At 43.9% G+C, this 27698-nt stretch overlaps 1 protein-coding gene across 1 annotated transcript in view; it reads right to left on the bottom strand.

Annotated features, from left to right (window-relative positions):
- RALBP1 (ralA binding protein 1) overlaps positions 1-24442 on the bottom strand; it is a 48628-nt gene extending 24186 nt beyond the window's left edge. Inside the window, exon 1 of the mRNA XM_062201363.1 lies at positions 24325-24442. The gene's annotated coding sequence lies outside the window, so the exon portion shown is untranslated. The remainder of the gene's footprint in view (positions 1-24324) is intronic.
- Between the last annotated feature and the right edge of the window lie 3256 nt (positions 24443-27698).

Raw genomic sequence — 27698 nt, forward strand, 5'->3', positions numbered from 1 at the left:
TTTTTCTCTTTAAGGTTCTTTTTCACTTTATGGATATTTTTTTATTTAAAGAAACCCATAGGCCATAAGTGACAAATCTGGCAATCTAACCATAATCAATGTGAAAAGACAAGCAAATGTGAAAAAAAACCTGCAAATTGTGATAGCTAATTTCTTTAAAAGATGAAAAATTCTAACAAGTCAATGTAAACAGATACAAATCAAGAGTACTGGATGAAAGAGTGAACTGGAGTTCAGGAGAAAGTGAGGAATATGCACATGAAAACAAGGCTCGGCCGGCACCGCGGCTCAATAGGCTAATCCTCCGCCTTGCGGTGCCGGCACACCGGGTTCTAGTCCCGGTCGGGGCACCGATTCTGTCCCGATTGCCCCTCTTCCAGGCCAGCTCTCTGCTGTGGCCAGGAGTGCAGTGGAGGATGGGCCAAGTGCTTGGGTCCTGCACCCCATGGGAGACCAGGAGAAGCACCTGGCTCCTGCCATCGGATCAGCGCGGTGCGCCGGCCGCAGCGCACCAGCCACGGCAGCCATTGGAGGGTGAACCAACGGCAAAAAGGAAGACCTTTCTCTCTGTCTCTCTCTCTCACTGTCCACTCTGCCTATCAAAAAAAAAAAAAAAAAAAAAACAAGGCTCAACTTCAGCACATAGGATCCACTTTAGGTAAGGAAGGGAAGAAACAGGAATTCACTAGACTACTAATGTAGAAATAAAAGCACAATATCTTGAAAGGTAATCTGGCAAGCTACTCTCTGATTCAGGAATTATTCTTTTAGGAAATTATCCTTCAGATACACTGTTACAAGAATACAAAGGCATACTTGTGAAAATATTCATTGCAGCACTGTATAAGCAAAACCAAAATAACCTAAGTGGCTCTCAATGGAATATCAGTTAAATTATCCAAACAATGGAACATAAAGCCTTATATATAATTTCTTTTTTAATGTTCATTTATTTTCATTTCAAAGGGAGACAAAGAGATACAGAATATGAATGACAGATCTTCCATCTACCGGTTCATCCACAACAGCCAGGACTGGGCTAAGCCAGTGCCAGGAGCCTGGAACTTCATCCAGATTGTCCACATGAGTGGCAGGGACCCACGCACTTGCACTTGAGCCATTCCAGGCAGCACTGCTGCCTCCCAAGTGCATTAGCAGGAAGCCAGATCAAAAGCAGATAGCAGGGACTCAAATCATTCTGCTGAGATGCAGGCTTAACCTGCTATGCCACAACACCTATCCCCACACACAATTTTTTTTCTTTCTCTTTTTTTAAGATTTATTTGAAAAGCAGTATGACAGAGAGAGAGGAAGAGGGAGAGAGATCTTCCATTTGCTGGTACACTGTCCAGATGGCTACAAGGGTTAGGGCTGGGCCAGGCTGAAGCCAGTCAGGATCTGAACTGGTGCTCCAATAAGTGATGTCAGCACTTAGCTTGCTGTATCACAACACTGCGCTTTTCCTCCTGATTTTATATATAATTTAACTATCATTAACTGTTGGAAGTGTTAAAAAGATAGGGAGAAAGATTTTTTTTCATTTTTTCCCCCATTTCATCTTCTATATAATTTGAATTTTACCATGTCCACGTATTACCTCTGTCACTTAAAAAAATAAACGGGCCATGATTTTATAATTTCATAAAAATTATCCAACATCACAAATAACATTTTTGACAATATTTAATAATGTGGGGAAAAAATTCTATTTATAGCATATTAATTTTAAATATATAAAAGATGTAAAAATATTAATAACGATTATATATAAACTCTAAAAACTAGAAGTAATCTAAATTTTTTTTACTCTTGCATTTTGTAAAGTTTCCACTCAATATGCATTGCTTGTGAACAAGTACAAACACTAAAGACAAAAGGAGGTTCCACTAAAGCAGGGGCAGGGAGTGTCCAGGCCACAGGCCATATAAGGCCCACGCAATCATTTGGTCTGGCCCTGTCAAGGCAACTGCAGGCGGGATTCAAAATTCAGTAAATCTACAGCAGGCTCATTTTTAAGCTGACACTTTCGCATGGCTCGTGAATGATGTTATAAATATCCAGATGACCCTTGGCAGAAAAAAGGTTCCCCACCCCTGCATTAAAGGCTCAATAAGCATCACCAGAATTCTGTGTTTCTTGATGAGCCCCAACTTTCAGCTATTAATTTTTAAGGGCATTTATTTTTCCAGTAACTAAAGGTTTCCCACATTTTGACAACGACAGGACATGAGAGTTTGCAGGGCGCTAGGGTCCAACCAGGTAGGAGGTGTCGCCTATCACAGAGAAGAAGTCACAGCAGCCCTAGTTGGGAGGGAGCACAGCGTCATACTCCAGAAACAAGACTGCTGGGACCCAGTGCCCTGGGACATCACTTTATTTACACATCCCTGTCTTTATTTCCTGGACCCCAGACCTTCCCTCAGTGTTTCTGCATCTAATTCATGCTCATCTGCTCCATTTTTTAAAAGATTTATTTATTTATTTGAAAAGTGAAGTGCCAGAGGCAGAGAGAGAGAGGCAGAGAGAGAGAGAAAGGTCTTTCATCTGCTAATTCACTCCCCAAATGGCCACAACATTCGATGCTGGGACAATCCACAGCCAGCTTCTTCTGGGTCTTCCTTGTGGGTGCAGGGGCCCAAAGACTTGGGCCATCTTCTACTGGTTTCCCAGGCCTTGGCATAGAACTGCATTGGAAGTGGAGCAGCAGGGACTTGAACTGGCCCCAACATGGGCTGCCGGCACTGAAGGCAACGGCTTTACCCTCTATGCCACAGGAACAGTCCCCAAGCTCATCTTCTAACATTAATCCCGCAGAGACATTTGGGGGGAATGGAAATATTAGATTTGGGTTGTGGAAATGCAAATCTGTAAATTTTCTACAAGTCATTAAATTATATACTTACAAAAATGGGTGGATCTTATGAAACTGTTTAGAGGGGGAAAAAATGTCAAGCACCAGCTACAGCTTCTTCAGGAATCCCTCCTGTTGACCCGCCCAATCCAGGAGAAGCCCTGGGCCTGAACCTCCGTCTACCACAGCCCTTACCACACTGTATCGGAATGACCTGTGCAAGTCTTCCTGACTTGCCTCACCATGAGCTCCGGCATTCAACACAACCCATGGCACCCAGTAAGTGCTCACATGTTCACAATTCATTAGCATCTTCTAAATACGGGCACTGATGATGAGATGGAGATTAGCAGAGAACCTCACCTTCGACCTCAGATTCCAATTCAGGGAATACAGATTATAACTGAGTTCCTGTCACTTCTGGAACTTTTTCATATGTTAACTAACCTCAGTACCACCTATGGGAAAAAAGTAGTTATTTCTCCATGTTTACAAATAGAGAAGCTAATATAAGGAGAGCTTAAGTAACTTACCCTAAATCACACAGCAGATGAAGAGGTAAAATTTGGACCTATTTGACTTAAAACACACATTCTTTCCACTACACGGCCCTTCACACATACACACAGAAAAGGGAGCACATTCACGCCAAGAGGTACGGCGTAGCTGGGACACAAGGGCAGGGACACAGGGACTTTCCAGAATGGAAAGACTGACTTGACCGAGTTGTTCCTGCTAAGGCACCATTGAGAGGATGTTAAAAAACCAAGTGGGCTCAGCCAACTGAATGCTAAGGGATTCAGACTTGGTGTGGGAGTCATTAACAACTGCAAAGTCAGCAGTGACATGACCAGAGTGACATAAGAGAGGACAGAAACACCAGCAATAAAATGGCAGCTATTTTTTTTTCAAAAAGTTTATTTATTTGAAAGGCAGAGGTAAAGAAAGAGAAAGATCAATCTTCTATCCACTTCTATCTAAAATGTCACCAAACACTGGGGCCAGCACTGTGGCATAGTGGGTAAAGCCGCTGCCTGCAGTGCTGGTATCCCATATGGGCACCGGTTTGAGTTCCAGCCTCTCCACTTCCTATCCAGCTCTCTGCTATGGCCTGGGAAAGCAGTAGAAGATGGTCCAAGTCCTTGGGCCCCTGCACCCTTGTGGGAAGACCTGGAGGAAGCTCCTGGCTTCAGATAGGTGCAGCTCCAGCCATTGCAGCCAATTAGGGAGTGAACCAGTAGATGGAAGACCTCTCTCTCTCTCTGCCTCTCCTTCTCTCTGTGTGTAACTCTTTCAAGTGAATAAATAAACCTTTAAAAAAAAAAAAAAAAGAATCACCTTGTAAAAACTACTATACAAAAATATTTGACTTGTACTATGGACTGCATGTTTGTATCCCCTCAAAATCCCCAAGTTGAAACTTAGCCCTTGCAGTAATAGCAGTAGGAGGTGACCAGATCATGGTGGAGCCCTGGAGAATGAGATCACCCCTCAGGAGGGCTGAAGAGACCAAAGTCAGCCCTCCCACCACATAAGGACACAGTGAGAAGCTGCAAGCTACAAACCAGAAAGTGTGAACCCAACAGACACCAAGTCTGCCAGCACCTTGATCCTGGACTCCTCAGCTTCCAGAACTGTGAACAACCAATTTCTGTGTTGTTACAAGTGACCCAGTTTATGCCATTTTTTTTGTTGCAACCCAAATGGGCTAGAATAACTGGATTTGCCTATACTTGGGAACACGTGGAGCAACTAAGAGCAGCTATGAGGGACTGACTGCTTGAATGCAGGATGGTTTACTACAAAAGGAAGAACAGTATGCTTGCTTTAGGATGCTCTGTGTGACCACAGCAAGCCCAAACTTCACTGAAGGAAAGAAGGAGAGAAGCTTCAAATGATCCATGGTAAGTTTAAGGACAAATATCGAGTGAAAAAAATAAATAAATAAACAACAAAAACTGGAAATTTGAGGCAAGAGGAGATCTCTGCTGGGTAAAGAATACTTAACCCCTGTACCTCCTAGTAAACACATTGAAGTCCCATTGAACAGATTCAAAAAAAGGCAGAAAATGACTCTGAAAGGAAAAATGCGGAGGGGCTGGGAACCCCTGAAGAGGAGCAACAGGTGGTGAGCCTCTAGGGTTTTCTTTTGTGCTGCACATCACAGACTTGATGCTGAAGAAGCTAGTGACCCAAGAACAACAATGGGCATAGACAAAAAACAAAGCTACAGTCAACATGACAGGGTGGTGCTGCAGTAAGGACAAATAGGTTAAGTGGAGCAAAACAGAAAATCCAGAAGGAAACTCAAGTGTGTACAATTATTATTTTTTTTAAGATCCATCTATTTATCTGAAAGTCAAAGTTACACAGAGAGGTAGAGAGAAAGAGGTCTTCCATCCACTATTTCACTTCCCAATTGGCTGCATCGGCTAGAGCTGTGCCGTTCCATAATCTGGAGTCAGGAACCTCATCTGGGTCTTCCCATGCAGATGCAGGGTCCCAAGGACTTGGGCCATACTCTACTGTTTCCCCAGGCCATAGCAGAGAGCTGGATTGGAGGTGGAGCAGCTGGGACTTGAACTGGCGCCCATGTGGGATGCTGCCACTGCAGGTGGCGGCTTTAGCCACTATGCCACAGCACCAGCCCTACAGTTAATTATTTTCAACAAAGGTTCCAAAGGAATTAGAGAGGGGAAAGGAAAGTCTTCAATAAATGGTGCTGATAAGCAGCATATAGGGAAAAAAATGAGGCTCAGCTCATTGTATCACACAAGCATGTAAGTCACAGGCTAAGACTTAAAACAAAGTACTGGGCCTGGTATTCTGGCACAGTGAGCTAAGCTGCCACCTGCAACACCAGCAGCCTGTTACTGGAGCATCAGTTCAAGTTCCAGCTGCTCTGCTTCCAATCCAGATTCCTGCTAATATGCCTGGGAAGGCAGTGGAGGATTGCCCAAGTGCTTGGGCCCCTGCCAGCCACGTGGAAAACCCAGATGGAGTTTTGGGCTCCTAGCTTCTACCTGACCCAGCCCTGGCCATTGCAATCATCTGGGGAGTAAATCAGCAGATGAAAGATCTTTCTTTCTCTAAATAAATAAATAAATAAAGCTTAAAAAAAAAAAAGCTGTCATTGTGGCATAGCAGGTCAAGCCACTGATTGCAACGCCAGCATCCCATATCAGAGTGACAGTTCGAGTTCCGCCTGCTCTGCCTCCAATTCAGCTTTCTGCTAATGCACTTGGGAAGGCAGACAATGACCAAGAACTTGGGTCCCTGCCACGCATGTGGGCAACCAGGACAGAATTCCTGGCTCCTGGCTTTGGCCTGGCCCAGACTGGGCTAGGAAATGAACTGGCAGGTAGAAGATATCTCTCTCCAACTCCTTCCCCCATTATTCTGTCTTTCAAATACATAAATCCTTTTTAAAAATCTAGCTTTGCAATTTAAAATAAAAACAAAGTATGAAAAGTACAAAAAATCCATGTCTAGAATTTTTTTAATTTAGAACTCCAAATAATTGTACCTTAGAAACAGAGTATTTCAAATATAAAGAACTGTTATTACAACTAAAATTGAGATAATCAAAAGTTTCATAAAACCAGACACAACTTTAACTAAACAGTGGTTTAAAAACATTCCCTTCTGGCCAGCGCCATGGCTTAACAGGCTAATCCTCCACCTGTGGCGCCGGCACACCAGGTTCTAGTCCTGGTTGGGGCGCCGGATTCTGTCCCGGTTGCCCCTCTTCCAGGCCAGCTCTCTGCTGTGGCCCAGGAGTGCAGTGGAGGATGGCCCAAGTGCTTGGGCCCTGCACCCGCATGGGAGACCAGGAGGAAGCACCTGGCTCCTGGCTTCGGATCAGGGCGGTGCACCCGCCGCAGCGGCCATTGGAAGGTGAACCAACGGCAAAAAGGAAGACCTTTCTCTCTGTCTCTCTCACTATCCACTCTGCCTGTCAAAAAAAAAAACATTCCCTTCTCCAAAGAACTTAGATACACATTGTTCTTTGGTCTTCTCCATCAAGAGCCAGTATTAATCAGCACTTCATTAATAAACATTCTCACCAATAGAAAAGGATAGAGCAGGGCAGAGAAGAAAGAAATTAAGATCACTAAATCAAAGTCTCCTGAAATGAGCTTTCAAGAACAAATCTACTGGCTACTAAACTTGCTAACAAAGAAGATGAAAGACCCACTCCAGACAACCAAGAGCTTGCTTAACTAGTTTGCAAATTAAACAGTCAGTATTTTATAATGTTCTTAATTAATAACTGCCAGGCTAAAGTGCACTAGAAGCAGATTTGCCTCATTTTTATGGTTTTTAAAAATAATCTGCAACTAACAAGTCTCAAATCTAAAGCTCTGCACAGGAATCCCAATATTGGTTTATGAATACCTTGTACACAGAACACTAACACATATTAATGTGCTAGAATGGAATGTTATATTTTGCAAGCAGTGTTTGTATGCATAATTCATTCAAATGAAGCAGAAAGACTGTCCCAGATCTTTAAAACAAGAGGGGCCTTGATCACAAGGGACCACTAAAAGTCCCTCCCAATACTTGAAGAGACTGGCAACAAAGCACCTCCTAAAGTGGATAAAAAGGGCAATACTGAAAGGTTCCTGTGAGTGCAGAGTCGGGAAGAGAGCTCACATGCAAAGCAGCAGAACCAACTTGCCAGCATTGGAAGCTTAAACACATCAATGAGGTATCTTCCAAACTCTGAAAGAAAACGAGTTCCAACAAGCATTCAAGTGTGTGAGTAAAATAAAGCCATTCTCAGACTCACAGTCTCAAGAAGATACTCCTCATATACCTTCTTCAGAATCCATACAAAAGCAAGGCAGGATACTATGCACAGGAAGGCCAGATGCAAGCTGGAGAGCACCAGGGAAGCCCCAGGTAAAGGCAACCATGGCCAAGCACTCCACAGTGAGACAGGAGGAGCACAGCTCAGAGGAACAGTGGGTACTGACACATCTGACTGCCTGCAAAGGTGTGTCACAGAGTAGCTGGAACTTTGGGGATACATTTGTTCACAAGAACAAAGCAAATGAAAACAAGGAGCAATTATCAACATACACTGAAAACAAATGTTGATTTAATCAGCCATCATGACAGAATCGGAAGGGAGTACTAGAGGCAGGGAACTATGGGAAGGGTGTAGGAACCTAAATTCTAACCTATCATATCTAGTTAATACATGATGTCAAAAACTGGAATCCCAAGAAATTGCAATTTAAGCATACTATTCCAAAATGACAAAATAGGGGCCGACACTATGGAGTAGCCGGTAAAGCAGCACTGGCATCCTATATAGGCTCTGGTTCAAGTCCCTGCAGATGAGCCTGAGAAAGCAGCAAAGAATAGCCTAAGTCCTTGGTCCTCTGCACCCACATGGCAGACGTGGAAGAAATTCCTGGCTCCTGACTTCAGATCGGCCCAGCTCTGACTGTGGAGTGAACCAATGGATGGAAGACCTCTCTCTGTTTCTCACTCTCTGTGACTCTGCCTTTCAAATACATGAATAAGTATTAAAAAAAAAAAAAAAAAAAAAGAAAAGAAAGAAACTGGCAAAAAGAAAAAACTAACAGGATCAAGAATGCATGGGGCAGGGATGGTGGTGCAGCAGGTTAAGCTGCTACTTGGGATTCCCACATCCCATGAAAGAGCCTGGATTGGAGTCCCACCTCCGTTTCCCATTCACCTTTCTGCTAATGAACACCTTGGGAGGCAGCAGGTGACACCCAAGTCCTTGGGTTCCTATACCCAGTTGGAAGACACAGAATGAGCTCCGGGCTCCTTCTTCAGCCTGGCTCAGCTCCATTGTGGGCCTTGGGGAGTGAACCATTGGATGGACTACCATCTCTCTCTCTCTGCCTTTTGAATAAAGTTAAAATTAAAAGAAAAAAGTTACTATTAAAATTTTTAAAAGAAGTTCAGTTTCAACATTAGATTATACTACATTCTTCTTGATGATAACCTATCTTTGTGAAGCTTTCTGGGGTAGTGTGACCAAAAAAATAAACAAGTAGCATGTGGAAATCAACATGGAACAAGAAATGAGGATAGTGACGTCCAATCTAATTACAGGTATTAGAAGCCATAGCACCTCACAGGCACACACAAATCATTAATACAGTTAAGAGTGAAATAAAAATATTGTTTTTTCTTTCGCTTGTGTATTATTTTTTGAAATGGCCTGTAAGCTGTCACAATATCGTGATGTAATAAGAAATATATATTTGGTCTTCATTCCTAGTCCTGCTACAGAGCTCCCAATAAAACCCTCAAAACTTCCTGAGTGACAGGGGTGGGAAGGGCATCCTTTGTTATTCATAAGCAGCCCCTTTCCACCAAAACTGTGTTTATGCCAAGGACATGATTCTTGGAGCATGGGGCTGTTGCCAGAGGAAGCAGTCATGTAAAAGAGGCCAGAGGTTGGGTTCAATGTGGCCAGTGATGTAATCTATCAAGCCTGCAGAATCAACATCCATAAAGTCCCCAAAGGAAGAGGCTCAGAGAGCTCCTGGGGAGGTGAGCAAGAAGGCACCCACCTGCTGGAGCGGGGGCACACACAATCCCCACAGGGACAGCAACTCCATGCCCACAACCCTTCCAGGCTTCACACCACTAATCCTTCAGCTGACTGCTCATTTTTATTCTTTAAAATCTCCTTGTAATAGTAAGTAAACTGTTTCCCTGGCTCCTGAGCTATTCTCTCAGACCCTCAAATCTGAGGAAGGGGTTATGGGAACCTCCAGTTTGTAGGTTGGCAGAGTTGTGGGTAACCTGGGGACCTAGTACTTGTGAGTGTCCTCTTAATTGGGGGACAGCCTCCTGAAACTATGCCCTTAACCTGAAGTTTGCACTGACTCTGCAGGAGAGCAGTCAGTGCCAGAAGTGAGTTCAATTGTAGGACACTCAGTGAGTCTCTGCCAAGAGTTGGATAACTGATGGATGGAGCAAAATCCCCTGCACATTTGGTGTCAGAAGTGTTGTGAAGGGTAGAGAATAAGTTTTGAGTTTCTCCTTTTAGATAAAAAGAATCCAATGTAGTAGGCGAAACTAAGTACTTATAAAAGAGCTTGCATTGACATAGTTCTATTCTCAGGACCCTTGTTCTTTAGGGATGAACTGAAAAGCTGGCATCATCATTGACATCTTGAAATTAGGATCAGCATTGTAGAGCAGTGATTTAAACCACCACCTTTAACACCAGCATCCCATATGAGGACTGGTTGGAGTCCCAGTTAATCTGCTTCCTGTCCAGCTTCCTGCTAAAGCATCTGGGAAAGTAGCAGAAGATGGGCCAAGTACTTGGGCCCCTGCCACCCACATGGGAAACCCAGATGGAGTCCTAGGCTCCTGGCTTCAGCCTCGACCAATGTGGTCATTTGGGTAGTGAGCCACTGGATGGAAGGTCTCTATCTCTCCTCTTAATTCTGCCTTTCAAGTAAATAGAGTAAATCTTATTTTTAAAAAGTATTTTGAACTTGATGGAATCAAGTTTGTATGTTTTGTTTAGTTTTCAAAAAAAATTTTTATTTTACTCAAAAGGCAGTTACAGAGCAAAACAGAAATCTTCCATCTGTTGGTTAACATCTCAAATGGTCACTACAGTCAGAACTAAGCCAGGCTGAAGCCAGGTGCCAGGAACTCCATCTGGATCTCCTATGTGGGTGCAGGGGCCCAAGCACTTGGGTCATTCTCCACTGCCTTCCCAGGTGCATTAGCAGGCAGCTGGATCGGAAGTGGAGCAGCCAGGACATGAACCAGTGCTAATTTGGATTGCTGGCATTGCAGGAGGCAGCTTAACCCTCCAAGCCACACAAACAGCCCCTGTTCTTACTTTTTAAATCTATTTCCCAAGAGCTTTTTGAAGTCCCGTATTTCTGTTATTACAAGTCTAAGAGAAGATAGGAATAGATAAGGCCAAAACAACAGTCACAGAAGAAAGGAAGTTGTGATCAAAGATGTGTGGAGTCAAAAGGACTCAGGATTCGATCTGGAAAATTTTCCTCCCCAAAGATGGACACAACATGAACACCAATAACATTAGCAACTGCAATGGCCTAAAGTGCATCAAATATGTTTAAAACTAGGTGCTGGGGCCAGCGCTGTGGTGTAGCGAGTAAAGCCAATGCCTGCAATGCCATATGGCATCCCATATGGGCACCGGTTCAAGTCCAGCTATTCCCCTTCTGATCTAGCTCTCTGCTACGGCCGTGGAAAGCAGTAGAAGATGGCCCAAGTGCTTGAACTCCTGCACCTGCATGGAGACCTGGAAGAAGATTCTGGCTCCTGCTTTGGATCGGCTCATTTCTGGCCATTGTAGCCATTTGAGGAGTGAATTAACGGATGCAAGACCTTTCTCCCTGTCTCTCCCTCTCTCTGTAACTCTACCTCTCAAACTCTTAAAAAAAAAAAAAAAGCTAGGTGTTAATAAGGATGCTCAAAAATAAAGGTCACTGGTCACCTCTGGAGGATGCTAAAGAATCATGGTGTTCTTTTGAATAGCTGGCAAACAAAGAGGAAAAGAAACATCAACATTTACCCTGACTTCCCTATGTAAAGTGCTGATACAACCAAGTTTCTCTTTGTCAAAACCTTCCAGCTAATAAGAAAGAAAATCACCACTTTATAGGCAAATAAGAAATGGCTGTTGGCAATGATCATCAGCAGCTGCTAATGTCACAAGGTGGGGCAGGGCAAACACACACCATTCCTGAAAAAAATAAATGAACAAAACCTATCAGACTAAGCCACAAAATCTGTGGCTTACACAACTTGGTTTCTTTACTTAATATTTTTGCAGGAAAAGGAGAGGAAAGAGGGACAGCAGGAAGTTGAACATAAAAATCCACAGACATAAGACCAAACAAAAGAAGACAAGAGAAAGACTGGGACAAAATATTTACAGTAACACAAATAAAATAATAAAGTACTATTTTCCAAAATATACAAAGAACACATAAAACTCAACAATAAGAAAATGAATGACCCTTTTTTAATTAAAAATGGGCAAAAGACCTGAACTGACATCTCACCAAAGAGAAAAACGGCAAATAGGCACACAGAAAAAAAAAAAAAAGTTCAGCATTATCTGTCATTAGAAAAGTGCAAATTAAAACAATAATGAAATCCCACACCATTATTATGGCTTCAGGTATTTTCCAGACCCCCATGAGTATGAAAATCAAGGGATATTGAAGTCCCACAAATGGCACATAATCTCTATATACCCTCCCATAGACTTTAAACCACCTCTAGATGACTTACAACCCCTAACACAACCTAAATGTTATGTTAGCAGTTGTTTTGCTCTATTCTTTAGGGAACAATGAGAAGAAAAAAGTTGGTACAAGATCAGTAGAGATGCGTTTTTTTTTTTTTAAACATTTTTAAGCCATGGCTGAATTCACAGATACAGAGGACAAACTTGTAATAGACACTATTATTTGTCATAAAACTGTTCTCTCTCCCCTCTCTCGTCCCCTTCCCCCCCTCCTCCTTCCTCTCTCTTTCTAACACACGCACACACACACACACACACTCACACAGCTAGCAGATTGTTCTGTGACTGGTCATCAACATTTAAAACTAGTCCATCACTTAGCCCTTCAGTAAGGAAAGTAGACTTTTATGGCTTCAGTTGACTGCACACAATTTTTATATCATCAAAATGCTTTTTTTTTAAAGATTTATTTATTTATTTGAAAGTCAGAGTTACACAGAGAGGAGAGGCGCAGAGAGAGAGAGAGAGAGAGAGAGGTCTTCCATCCGATGGTTCACTCTCCAATTGGCTGCAATAGCCAGCGCTGTGCAGATCAGGAGCCAGGAGCTTCTTCTGGGTCTCCCACGCTGGTGCAGGGGCCCAAGGCCTTGGGCCATCTTCTACTGCTTTCCCAGGCCATGGCAGAGAGCTGAATCGGAAATGGAGCAGCTGAGACTCGAACTCGAACCAGCGCCCATATGGGATGCCGGCACTTCAGGCCAGGGCATTAACCTGCTGGGCCACAGTGCCGGCCCCTCAAAACACTTCTAATAACCTGAGGAAAACTGGAGGAAGCTCTAGTGTCACAATATGTTGGCTTTCTTAAAAAGCTAAACTTTGCTGAAAAACAGAGTGTTATTGGCTGCCTTTCAATCATTTGTTACCCTGGTAGTGGCTTAACAAATGAACTTAATTATGTTTTTCTTCAGTTTCACATTTGCAATTTCTCCCTATAATGTTCCTAGGCACAAAGTCAAAGTTACTGATTCATACTTCTGTTTTGAAAGGAACCACTAAAAAGTGTTAACATCTTAAACATATTACCTCACTTTTTGAATTTCCCCTAAAGACTTTCTCTTCTCTTCCCCCCTCCTCTCCCCTCCCCATCCCTTATTTCTCAGTACAGTTCCTTATCCAGGTGCATTTATCTAAAGGCACCAATTACTGGCAGATGGTGAAAGGTCACTATATATAGAAAAGCTTGAGAAAAAGTCCAGTGATACGGAAACACCTCATTTTTAAACAAGAGAAATGGCCTGCAGTTTCATTCTCAGCCTATTATAATACCTCCCTCATGATTTTTAGTACTTTTTAATTAATTTAACATTCACTTGATGATGAACTGCTGTGTAAGTTCTAAAAGCAACTCCAAATGAGTTCTACCACTATTTTTATTTTCAGCAACATTTAATGCAAAAGCATAGTTAAGTATGTGTATAAGCTTTCATGGTAATCAGTGTGAAGAACTTCACTCAAATGTAAAGAACAGGTCCAACATCTGCTACAGTCAGTGTTCAGCAAATATATGCCCACTGTGGCTGTTTAGAATATGCACACATTTACTCCCAAATTTTTGCTTGTACTGTATAAAATATACACAAGGAAATACTAGAAAATATTAGAAAAATAACAGAAAAACAGACAAGGAAATACTAAGCTGCTAACTCTTCGGAGGGCTCTCAGATGGCTGAGGAAAAGGGAGAGGTAAGAGACACTTATCAGCCTCATGAACCATGGGTACAATCTTTCTCAAAATATACTCAACGTGTTTGCATCTCACCCAGCACCCATCACTCTGTAAACAAACTGGGAGATAAACTGATGGAGAGTATATGGGCAAGCTGGACAAACCAGGTCCAAGCTCTGTGCCTGGACCAGGGCTATGGGCTCTGCCTGAGCACCTCAACCTTCGTGTGACTGCCCAGACACAAAGCAAGAGATAAAAATATCTGGACAAATAGCTCCTCATGCAAAAATATTTCACTGCTTTTTCTTTCTTTAATTTTCTATTTGAAAAGACCTTCAGAAAACCTAATTCCATTTTTAACTATAAACTCAAAAGGCCAACAAGACATCTGGAAATAAGTAATGGCACCAAATATGCCAAATAACTTACAAAAATAATTTAAAAAAAGGAAAATGAGTAAAGGATATGAACACACAGCACATACAAAATATATTTTAAAATGAAAGAACCGTAAGTGAAAGATGTCTTTTTCACCCAGCAATTTTCTACACATGAAAAGCCTGATACTCAACACAAAAGAGGGTGGGCTAGCGCCACAGATCACTAGGCTAATCCTCTGCCTGCGGCACCAGCACCCCGGGTTCTAGTCCCGGTTGGGGCGCCAGTTCTGTCCCGGTGGCTCCCCTTCCTGTCCAGCTCTCTGCTGTGGCCCAGGAAGGCAGTGGAGGATGGCCCAAGTGCTTGGGCCCTGCACCCATATGGGAGACCAGGAGGGAAGCACCTGGTTCCTGGCTTCAGATCGGCGCAGCACGCAGGCCATAGCGGCCATTTTGGGGGTGAACCAACGGAAGGAAGACCTTTCTGTCTCTAACTCTGCCTGTCAAAAAAAAAAAAAGAAAAAGAAAAAAGAAAAGAAAAGAAAAAAAAGAGGGTGTGAAGAAAAACAGAGCCTCTCTTACACTACTGGAAGAAGTGCAAACTGATACATTTAGGAGGTCAACTTAGCAGTAGCTATCAAAAATTGACATTCTGACAGCAATTCCACTCCTAGGACCTCACCTCTTCCAAATACAGAAAAGCAAGCAAAGATGTAAAAGGATAGTTAGGGCAGCACTATTTAAACAGCCAAAACACCTTCACTATCTTACATCTTTATTAGCTACCTAAAGTACTTTCAAAAAAAAAAAAAGAACAAAGAGAAAATACTGATAAAGTCCTAGAGATTATATCAAGAAATATCTTAATTGAACAGCTGAAGGACAAAGAATCTTGAAAACAGCCTGAAATAAGTCACTCATCGGTCACATTAGCAGCTGCCTTCTCATCAGAAACAACAGAGAACAGGTTGCCAGTAGGATGGCACAAAGTTTCTGAAACAAACAAACAAAAAAAAAAAACCAAGAATGCCTTATCTAGGAAAACTATCCTTCAAAAAAGTTTTAAAAGGCTTTCCCAGGAGCCGACTTGTGTGATGCCACTTGCAACATGAGCATCCCACATGGGTGCCTGTTTGTATCTCAGCTACTCTACTTCCTATCCAGTTCCCTGCTAATGGCCTGGGAAAAGCAGTGAAAGATGGTCCATGTGTTTAAGCCCCTGCCACGCATGTGGGAAACCCAGAAGAAGCTCCCAGCTTCAGCCCTGCTCAGTCCTGGCAGATGTGGTCATATGGGGAGTGAATCAGCAGATGGAAGATTGATCTCTCTCTCTCCCACCCCCCTTCCTCTGAAACTCTGAATTTCAAATAAACAAATCTTATTTTTTTTTTAAAGGGATTCCCAGATGAAGAGATAGTAGATGCACCACAGAAATACTACAAGCAGGGCTGGAAGTGGAATAGTAAAGGGAATCTTTCACACTGCAGTTGAAGGACACCAGACAGTAACAGAAAGAAGCAATAAAGAACACAAAAGACAGTATAAATGTATTTTTCCTCCTATATGATTTTTAAAAGATTTATTTATTTATTTGAAAGGCAGAGAGATGGACAGATAAGGAGGAAAGGAGATCCAGAGATGGAGAGATTTTCCATTACTGGTTCACTGCCCAAATGGTCACAAGAGCCAGGCCAAAGACAAGAGCTAGGAACTCCATCAGGGTCTCCCTCATAGGTGGCAGGAAATCAAGTACTTGAACCATTGGTTCAAGGTGCATTCCTAGGTGCACTGACAGGAAGTCGAACCAAAAGAGTGGAGTAGCCAGGACTTGAACCAGGCACTCTGGTATGTAATGAATGGCGGGTCCCATCTTTCTCCTATATGATTTAAATGGCAACTGCACAAAAACTGTAAATCTGTGTTGATGAGCATACTATGCATAAAGATACAACTTGAGAGAGTAACAGCATGAAGGAGGTAGGGATATATATATATATATATATATATATATATAAATTAAGCTTTTCACAGTATTGAAATTAAGTTAGTATAAACCTGAACCAGATTGACATAAGTTAAGATGCTAACTGTAATCCAAGGGCAACTATTAAGAAAATAACTTGACCTAACAAAATGAAACATCAGGGAATTAAAGTGGTACACTGGAAAATATCTAACAGAAGAGGCAGAAATGGAGGAATTGAGGGACCAAAAACTAAGATATACAAGGGAGTGTACAGCATAGTAGTTAAAACATCCTTATCCCACATCGAAATATCTGGGTTCAAGCCGGCGCCACGGCTCAATAGGCTAATCCTCCACCTGCAGCGCCGGCACCCCGGGTTCTAGTCCCGGTTGGGGCACCGGATTCTGTCCCGGTTGCCCCTCTTCCAGGCCAGCTCTCAGCTGTGGCCCGGGAAGGCAGTGGAGGATGGCCCAAGTCCTTGGGCCCTGCACCCGCATGGGAAACCAGGAGAAGCACCTGGCTCCTGGCTTCGGATCAGCGCGGTGCGCCGGCCACAGCGGCCATTGGAGGGTGAACCAACGGCAAAGGAAGACCTTTCTCTCTGTCTTTCTCTCTCTCACTGTCCACTCTGCCTGTCCAAAAAAAAAAAAAATCTGGGAATCTGGGTTCATTTCCCAGCTCTGGCTCCTGATGCCTGCTAACGCAGTCCCTGGGTGGCAGCAGTAAGGCCTCAAGTAACTGGGTTTCTGCCATCCATGTGGGATACGTGGATTGCACTCCCAGCTCTCAGCTTCTATCTCAGCTCTGCTCCAACTACTGCATATATCTGGAGAGTGAACCAGCTGATGAGAATTGTCTCTCTCTATTCAGCTCTACCTCTCAACCTCCCTCTCAAATAATTTTTAAAAGGACATGACAGAGGCCGGCGCCGTGGCTCAACAGGCTAATCCTCCGCCTAGCGGCACCGGCACACCGGGTTCTAGTCCCAGTCGAGGCACCGGATTCTGTCCCGGTTGCCCCTCTTCCAGGCCAGCTCTCTGCTGTGGCCCGGGAAGGCAGTGGAGGATGGCCCAAGTGCTTGGGCCCTGCACCCCATGGGAGACCAGGATAAGCACCTGGCTCCTGCCTTCGGAACAGCGCGGTGTGCTGGCCGCAGCGCGCCAGCTGCGGCAGCCATTGGAGGGTGAACCAACGGCAAAAGAAGACCTTTCTGTCTCTCTCTCTCACTGTGCACTCTGCCTGTCAAAAAGTCAAAAAAAAAAAAAAAAAACAAAACACAATATGACAAATTCTTCCTGTGGTTACTCCACATGTAAATAAACTAAGCTCTATTATTAAAAGGCAGAATGGCAGGTGGATTTTTTTTTTAAAAGATCAAACTATAAGCTGCCTATAGAATCACTTTAAATTCAAACCCACAGATTTTGAATGCAGAGTGAAAGCAAAACGATGAAAAAGATACTCCATGCAAACAGTAACCAGAGAGTTAGAATGACTATGCTAATATGAAAAACAGTCTCTTCAATATCATATAATGATAAATGGAAAAATCCATCAGCCAGCTGATGATTATAAACAAATATACAGAACCTTAGTAACAGAACTCTCAAAATATACACAATGAAATACGACAAGATTGAAAAGAGAAATATTTCAACAATAATTGGAAGCTTTATTACTCCTCCTTCTCAATCAATAATGGATAAACTAACTCAACAGAAGATCAACAAGGAAACAGTGCTGAGCAACACTCAAACCAACTAGACCTAACAGACATCTATGGAACAATGTGCCCAGCAACAGCAGAACACATATCCACACTAAGTCAACATGGAACATTCTCCAAGACAAACCATATGGCAGGCCACAAAGCAAGCATAACTTTAAAAGCTTGAAATCACATAAAATATGCTCTCTTATCCCAATGAAATGAAATTGAAAATTAATGACAAAAATAAAGTTCAAACATGTAGAAATTAAGCAACACACTCAATACTCAATAAGGTACTCAAACTAGGAACAGAAGAGACTTCCTCAAACTGATAAAAGGATCAAAGAAAAAAACCCAGTTCACAAGATACCTGCTGGTGAAAGATTGGAAGCTTTCTAAGATCAGAGGAAGACAAAGAGATCTGCCGTTCTACTTAACTTTGTACTGGAAGTTCTAGCCTGGACAGTTAGGAGAAAATAAAAGGTATCAATATTGGAAAGAAACAGTAAAACTATTTGTAGGTGGCATAATCCAAAGAATATACCAGGAAATTATTGGAGCTAATAAGAGTTCAACAAAATTATAGGATACAAGAGGAAGACAGAAAATAACTTGTATATCTATCCACTAACAACAAATATTGCAGAAACGAAACCTTACAAAAAATTTTTTCATGTGCTATGGCATCTGAAACAAGAAAAAGCAATCTATTTACCCAACAAAGTAAAAAACTTGTAACACTGACAATTAAAAACATTACTGAAAGAAATCAAAAACAATCTAAATAAATGGAAAGACATTCCAAGTTAATGGACTGGAAGACTTAATATTAACAAGCCAGCAATATTACTCAAATGACTTAAACATTTAATTCAATTCCTATCAAAATTTAAATGAGTTTTTTTTTCCAGAAATGGATCCTCAGTTTCACAAGGAATTGTAAGGGGCCTTAAGTTACAAAAGAAAAAAAAAGAGAAACAAAAAAAATAAAATAAAATAAAATAAAAAATGAACAAAGTTCAAGAACACACACTTCTCAATTTCAAAATGTACTACAAAGCTTCAGTAATTAAAATAGCATGTGTGGTACTGGCACAAGGATAGACACAGATCAGTGGAAGAAAACTGAACATCGGTGGTCAAATGGTTTTCAACAAAAATGTCAAAAACACCTAATTGGAAAAGAATGGTCTCTTCAACAGATGAGAAGGGAACAACTGGATCGCATTATGCTATACAAAAACACTGGACCCCTGTCTCACACCATGTACAAAGATTAACTCAACATGAGTCCACATCTAAGTATAAGATTAAACTATAACTTTCTTAGAAGAAAGAATAAATCACGAGAACTTGGATTTGGCAATAGATTCTAAGATATGACACCAAAAATTGGGGAAAAAAAGAGATTACATTTCCAAATTTAAAACTTATATGCATTATCAAGAGAGTGAAAAGACAACCTACAAGGGCCGGCGCTGTGGCACAGTGGGTTAACATCCTGGCCTGAAGTGCCGGCATCCCATATGGGTGCCAGCTCAAGACCTGGCTGCTCCTCTTCCCATCCAGCTCTCTGCTGTGGCCTGGGAAAGCAGTGGAAGATGGCCCAAGGCCTTGGGCCCCTGCACCCACATGGGAGACCTGGAAGAAGCTCCTGGCTTCGGATCGGCATAGCCCCGGCTGTTGCAACCAATTGGGGAGTGAACCAGTGGATGGAAGACCTCTCTCTCTCTCTCTCTCTGCCTCTCCTCTCTCTGTGTAACTATGACTTTCAAGTAAATAAATAAATCTTTTTTAAAAAAATCTTTAAAAAAAAGACAACCTACAGAATAGAAATATTTATGAATCATATACCCAAAGAACTCTTACAATAACTCAATAACAAAAAGACAAACTATCCAACCTAAAAATAGACTAAGGACTTAAATATATATTTATCCAGGCCGGCGCCGTGGCTTAACAGGCTAATCCTCCGCCTTGTGGCACCGGAACGCCGGGTTCTAGTCCCGGTTAGGGCGCCGGGTCCTATCCCGGTTGCCCCTCTTCCAGGCCAGCTCTCTGCTATGCCCCGGGAAGGCAGTGGAGGATGGCCCAAGTGCTTGGGCCCTGCACCCGCATGGGAGACCAGGATAAGCACCTGGCTCCTGGCTTCGGATCAGCACGATGAGCCGGCCACAGCGGCCATTGGAGGGTGAACCAACGGCAAAAAGGAAGATCTTTCTCTCTGTCTCTCTCTCACTATCCACTCTGGCTGTCCAAAAAAAAAAAAAAAAATATATATATATATATATATATATATATATACACACACACATATATATATATTTATCCAAAGAAAACATGCAAATGGCCAACAAACACATGAAAAGATGTTCACTGTCATCAGGGAAATGTTATGAAACCTGGCTCCTAACCTAACCAATCTACCAAAGTTGCTCTTAGTTATCAAATTCAGTAATCTCCTAGTTATAATTTTCAATAGGCTCCTAATAATCCTTGTTTTGCTCAACTACCCAAAGCACATAAAGTATGATTTCCCTTTTATAAATTAATGTTCACTTTTTCTGAAGAGTCTATTGTGAAGGACTATATAGCTTCCTTCTAAAAATGATCCCATTTTGGCTTCTAGGACATTTTCTCATGATTTCTCTACACCCCGAAACACAGGAATTTCCTTTCCAGCTCTTCGTCTATGTGGCTTTAAATGTTGTTCTCCACAGCCTGTTTCCAGGACAACTCTGTCAGTAAACACTTCCTATGTAGTGTTACTTAGACTTCAGCTGCTCTCGGCTGACTTCAGCCTGATGACTCCCACATCAAGAAGTCTCTCTTGTACTGCAAACCCACATGCTCAGCTCCACAGCAGATGATTCCACCTCGGATGTTTCAAGACAATTTCCATTCAATATGGCTCAAAGTTAAAATGTTATTCCTCAAAATTTGCTCTTCCTGAGTTTCCTATCTCAAAATAATTTACCATTGTCTATTCAATTACCCAAGTTAAAAATCTATTATCTCTGAGCCCCCAAATGCAACTGCTGAAGGATCCTACAAATTCTACTTTTGAAATATCTATTAACCAACGCCTCCAAATCCTAGATGACAGTGCCTTAGACTCAGATCTTTGACCTCAATTATTGCAAAAACCTTCTAACTAGTTTTTCTGCATCCAATCTTACCTTCTCTTCACCACTTCTGAAGTCAATACTCTGCAATTTCAAACTGATCTTTCTAAAATGAAAACCTTGTCATGTCTCTTTTCTGATTAAAAATCCATAAACTTGGGGCCAGCATTGTGGTGTAGCAGAAAAAGCTGCTGCCTGCAGTGCCACCAGCTCATATGGATGCTGGTTCAAGTCCTGGCTGTTCCACTTGATCCAGCTTCCTGCTAATGCGCCTGGGAAAGCAGCAGCAGATGGCTCAGGTGCTTGGGCTCCTGCACCCATGAAGGAAACCCCAAAGAAACTCCTGGCTTCAGATCAGCTCAGTTCTGGCCGAAGCAGCCATTTGGGGAGTGAACCAGTGGAGAAGACCTTTCTCTCTGTCTCTCCCTCTCACTGTCTGTAACTCTACCTCTCAAATAAATAAATAAAATCTTAAGGAAAAAAAAAAATAAGCTCTATTATAATGCTAAAAAAAAAAAAAAAAAAACCTCTAAAATCCTTAAAATAGTATGCAATACACTTGAGGACCTATCTGTGCAGTCACATCTTCAGCTACTTACCCCAACAACCAATGATGCAACAGCTATGGAAAACGACTTCTTGTTCTTAAAAAGTTTCCAAGCTCTCTCTCAACTACATGTCTCTATCCAACTTTCCCATTGCCCTAAGTTCCTTTTTCTTCATTTTCTGCTTCAGTCACACCTACACCTTCTTTAAGCTTCAGGACACAAAACACATAGCTAATTTAGTGCATGGCACACAGCAGGGGTTAAAAATGGGGTGAGGGGCCAGCATGCTGATGCAGTGAGCTCAGCTGCCTCCCACAATGCCAGCATTCCATACTGGAGCATCAGTTCATGTCCTGGCCACTCCGATTCCCATTCAGCTCGCTACTAATGTGCCTGGGAAAACAGCAGAAGATGGCTCAACTAGTTGGGCCTCTGCCAGCCATGTGGGAGACCCACATGGAGTCTCAAGCTCCTGGCCCTGGCCTGACCCAGCCACAGCTGTTGCAGCCATTTGGGGAGTAAACCAGGGGACGGAGTGGTCAATCTCATTCTCATTCTCTGCCTTTCAAATAAATTAAAAATATTAAAAAGTAACAAAATTTTAAATTAAAATGGAGTGAGCCAACTTTGGTCTCTCTCTTGTCTCAATGACTCCTATTTGCTTAAAAGATTAAAGCTGAAATTACTTCAATGTAATACAAGACTATCCATAATTTGGTCTCTGTCTACCACCCCAATTTTTGTCTGGCCACCATCCTGCACTACAACTACTCACACCTGCAAACCCTACTATGCAATTTAAATTTAAGACTGCCAGGCTTTCCGTCACTGTTGCTTCTACCTAAAGGTCCCTTCTTTCTATGTCTGTCTACTTGTTTTCATCACCTTCCGCACACAGTTCTTTCCTGCCACTGCTCCCTTCCTTGCCCTCTCCTTTGCTTCTCTAAGAAACTGACAGTACCTCCTTTGTATATTTGCTATTCCTCCATTCTTTCTCCACTCAAAGCAATCTCAAAAACATATTGCACTTGCTGACAGTTCAAGTTAAGCGATAAAAGCTCCACTACCCAGAAGGCAGGGACACTGCCTTATCCATACTCAAACCCTCTTCACCCAGCATAGTACCTCCTACAAAGTTAATTCCTATATTCTAAATAACCCGCACTTTTCCTGACTTCTTCTCACCTATACCAATAGGAGCATCTAACAAGGATCATTCTTTTTAAAAAGTAAGAGTATACTTTCAGGCTACGCTCTTGGATCCAACCTGTGCTCACCAAGCGAACAACTATGCAAACAGACCTGCACAAATTAAAAAAGTTAACACGCATCTTCTAATATCCTTTCTTTCTAAACTAAGGAATAAATGCTCCCTTTAAAGGCTCTAAGAAATAATATTTTGTAGTTACAGCAAGTCTGGTTACCCAAGCATTACATTGTTTCTACATACTTTGTTTAAAGAATTACTTCTCAACAGTTACTATTAAACTAGCCTCCTCCACTTAGCTCTGTGGCACAGGGCCTGAAAAGTGGGAATCATTCTACAGACTTCCAACGCACCCCTCTGCCAATAAGGGTGACAGTAATTACTCCTTTTCAGGCAAACACTCCATAAAGTATTACCAAATCACCAAAACAATTCTAAAGACAGAAAGTGAAGTTACTTTCTCGTTCACTGTCCACTTGAGTCATTTAGAAGTTAGCACCAAACCAAAAGTAGGCCTATTCCTTAACTCCATTTAAAACATTTTATAAATAACTGCCAAGGAGGATGGAATGCCACCGAAAGTACTGCAGCATTAGAACATGTCCGCTCCATTAAGCAAAAAAAAAAAAAAAAAAAAATCCATGAAAGCTTTTCTAATGAGGCAAGGTGGTGCTCCAACTCACCGTGCGGACGCCTGTACTTCTCTTCCAAGAATGCTGGAAGTACCTTGGGTTAAAGTTTTAATGATCTTCAAGAAGGCTCCTAGGCCTGGGAGCAAACAATGCTGCTTGCTCAAGAGGGAAGCTCCGCAGTAACGAATCTCCAAACTTGAAACAGCTTAATTACTTCGGGGAAGCCTGAGGTGTGAACCAGTCTGTAAAAACCTGTTTCACTCTCGCGATTCACTTAAAGACCGAGAGAGAACGAGAGGAGAGAGACTGCTGACCGCAGTTAAGAGCATTCTGGCACAACGAACTTGAAAATGAGCGGTGAAAGGACTTTTCCACTCGAGGTCCGTCTGTCCATTCCCACTGAAAGCTGAACTGGGGTCCGTAGCACCCCCAAGCGCCCCCTGCTCAGCGCCAGTGGTGGGCAACCCCGAGAGCCGTTTCGCAGGGCGTCGGGCGAGCAGGAAGACAGGTGAACTCGGTGCGACTCACCGCAGCGAGGGCAGAGAAAGCGACGCTGGTCTCTTCCCCGGCCAGGTGCCCCGGGCAGCTCTCCGGAGGCCCGGGAACTCCGGCGGGGAGGGGCTCGGTCCCTCCCTCTCCTCCCCCGGCCCCAGAGCAGCACATCACAAACGCGGGTGCCATTAGGGAGGCCTGTCCGGCAAGTGGGGCGGACGGGCCCCAGCCGGGGCACGCAGAGGGGCCGAAGCCTTCCCGGGAGGAACCCACACTAAGGGCAGCCACGCCCCCCACCCCCAACTCCACACCCTGCCGCGGCGAGCGCCGAGCCCCGCACGCTGCCTGACAGACTCCGGCGCGAGGCCGGCGCGGGAGCGGGCTCCTTCGGCATGCCAGCGGCATCGCCCGCGACCCCCGCATGCGACCGCTTCGCGCGACTGACCTGTGCCTGCCGCTGCGCGACCGCCCGCACCGCCGCAGCCGCCGCTTCCTCCAGCTCACGCTCCCGCCGCAGCCACCGCAGCCGCCTCCTGCACTGCGCCCCTACCCAGCCTCGGGCGCCCCATTCCCACCCCGCCCAGCCTCCGCCTGTTTACAATGATTGGGACGGAACAGGACGAGCCGGTCCAGCGCGCACGCGCACTCCCTCCTCCCGCCGCAGCCGGCTTGCCGGGCCCTCCTCTCTCCGCTCACGCCCTGTGCCCTGGCGTGGAGCATGCTGGGAAGCGTAGTTCTGAGAACTCCAGAGCCTGGCCATCCCGAGGGCCTCTCCTCCAGGAAGCAAACTACAACAACCAGAAGGCACCGCGCCTTCTCCCGCCCCTGGGCTCCGAAGGAGAACGCGCCGAGGTCTGGTGGCTCTGCGGACGCCTGCGCAGTGGCTGGTCTTGAGGGACTGGGTGGGACGAACACCTACCTCAAGCAAATTCTGGCCAGGGTGGTTTAGGGTAGGTCGGCTGGTGGTCTTGAAGAAGAAAGGAGTTTTGCTCTTGGTGCCCTTGGCCAAGCTGTTCTTCAGCTACAGAAGTTGAGACCTTTTCTGTTAGTGGGCTTCAGTCGTTCTAACCAGTTAAACCGGTCCATCCTGCCGCGGGGTGGGGCATCTTCCCCCGGCTCTGACAGGGTGAGGACTCTGGCTCTTGGGTTTTGGAGAAGAGAATCGCCGTGGGCCTGTATCGGGACAGTCCATCCAGCTCCTAAAATGGTTGTTGGTTCTTGGGGACAGTGAGACTGCTGTCTTCCACCACCGTTTGGCTCAGCATTTTGCAAAGCGACGCCTGAAATAAAACTGTCCAGCCTCACATTTAGTTTGCAAATACAGAGAAGTGAATTTACTCCTGAAGTCCTCCACAAATACTTGAAGAATTATTCCCCTATTGCATACTGAAAGTTGGAAACCAGGACTGTTTTGAAGTCCTCTTGTCTTAGACAATTAGGCAATGTGTTAGAGGAAAGATGGGATCTGTAATAGATGATCCTTCACAGTCACTTCCGTTCCTACCTGCCACAATCTCTTCTTGACCTCGTTGAGTTGACCGCTACAATCCATCTTGCAGAGACTTGACCCCAGGTCAGCTTTCATCAGATCTGACCATAAATCTGTACTTGTACCTGAATTTCCTACCCAGTGAAGTTCAGCCTCTTCAGCCGGTCTTTGACTAGCCTCCCCCAATTGGATGCCAAGATTCCAGAAAAGCTGCTCTTTACCCTCCTGGTACTATAGAACAGTCTCCTCTGGCCTCAGGGAGCCGCCTGTGAACCTGTCTATCACAATTCTCTTTACCTCTGACAACACTAGTATGGCCAAAAGATAGGCACTGACCCAAGGCAGACATTCCAGAACCCTGGCCTGGAAGTGCTATATGGACGCCTAGAAGTGGAGGCAGGGATGAGTCTTACTGAAGTCATTGCTGATAGTCATGTTTCCTGTAACATCAAATATCCAGTTCCTGGTAGGAATGAATGAGGTCAAAACAGAGGGGGAAAGAACCAGGAAAAAAGGGAAGATGAAAAAGCAAGAGCTGGCAGAATGGACTCAGGTTTCATTCAAGACCCATAGTTGTGCTGCTTTTCCTTAAGTGCCGTGAACAGATGAACCTAGATAGGTGAGCTGATACGTTTATTTATTTGGGCTAGTTTGTGTAGATATAGAACTAACTTAGGTGTATTTGTTGGCTAATTTGTGTGGATAGAGAACTAATTTATGTGTATTTGTTGGCTGCCTTCTGATCACTTGTTCCTCTCACTTAAGCCATGGAGCATAACCATGCCCTTTGGTGAGTGAGTGTTTCAGAGTTGGAGAGGTAAGCTAGTCAAGCAGTGAGCCCACAGAGACTTGAGTTGGGCTGCTCGTAAGCAGCGGTTTCCGTGTTCTTCTGGTAAGGTGGGAATATATGAGGTCTGGGAATGTGGCAGCCATTTTGTTCCTGTAAGGGGAAAGCCTCAGGAGACGGAAGAAGCCTGGGGAGGAAGGCAGTGCTGTCACTGAGGGCTGGAAAGATGGAGAACCTTGTGTTGGGTGGCATCATTAGAGCTGCAGTATCCAGCCTCACCTGTTTGATGGTATAGGCTGTTCTCTAGACTCTTCAGAAGTGTGAGCGAGGCTTAGCCTACAGATTGTTCAGAACTGAGCCATACATGTCCTTAGTTGTTTAGGCCACCTCGAAAAGTCTCTAACTAATTCAGCTGGGTTTCTTTTACATGACACTGAAAGGTCCTGCCCAATACAGGACCTGCTTAAAAAGAAGCTGGAAGGGACTTTCCGCTATGGCTGTGTGGCATGGTTAGCAAGTCTCTGCACACAAAACAAGTTGAAAACTGGACAGGGGCAGATGTTTAGCCTTGCAGTTAAAGTGCCAGTAAGGACACATGCATCCCATGTAGAAGCTCCTGAGTTCTGTTCCTGAGTTCCATTCCCGGCTCTGGCTCCGGACTCCAGGTTCCTGCTAACGCAGGTTCTAGGAGGCAGTGGAGAAGGCTCAAATAATTGGGTTCCATGTGAGAGACCTAGATTTCGTTCCTAGCCCAGCCTAGGCTTTTGGCAGACATTTTGGGAGTAAACTAGTGGATGGGGGCGTGCCTGCTCACTCACTCTGTCTCCTTTTCAAATTAAAAAAAAAAAAAAAATGGATACAATCGGCAAAAACCATTTCAGAATGTTGGAAATCAACCAGATATAGGAAACAATCTCAGAAACTTCTTTCTTAAAAAAGCTACTAGAACTTCCATAGGTGTCTATGGACTTCTTACTTGAGGCTGCTTCTCTACCACTCTGTTGCACCAGAAATGTAGTATGCTGGTATGGGTAGAGCTAGCAAAAAAAGAAGAAAAAAAAAAAAAAAAAAACCACTAGCAGCTTTGCTGCCAGAGGGGTATTATCAGTTTGTCATGAGAGGTCAAAAACCCAAGGCTTTGCCAGTTGAAACTGACACGCATGTGAAAATGAAAAGGGAAAACCCACAGCTTTGTTTGTAGCCCAGCTACAAATGTAACGGAAGTTTTAGAAATGAGGTCTGACAGGCTGGGTGCCTGTGTGCTTGGTCAGATTGATGCAAGAGACCCCTTGAAAAGTGAAGGCCTGGGTTGGGTGTAAGGGTGAAGCTACTGCTTGCGATGCCAGCATCTCATATGGGCTCCTGTCCCGGGTGCTCCATGTTGGACCTCTCAGTTGTAGAGATGCCCACTTGCTCGAGAGGACGCCAAAAAATCCAGACTCCAGACCAGTTGATGCAAAAAGCATGAGGTATTTATTGTACGTTTGCGCAAACGGGCCCCCACCTAAGGCGGTGAGGAACCCCGAGCGGCAGTTTCACACAG

This window comes from Lepus europaeus, chromosome 9, assembly GCF_033115175.1.
Source record: "Lepus europaeus isolate LE1 chromosome 9, mLepTim1.pri, whole genome shotgun sequence".
Classification (NCBI taxonomy): domain Eukaryota; kingdom Metazoa; phylum Chordata; class Mammalia; order Lagomorpha; family Leporidae; genus Lepus; species Lepus europaeus.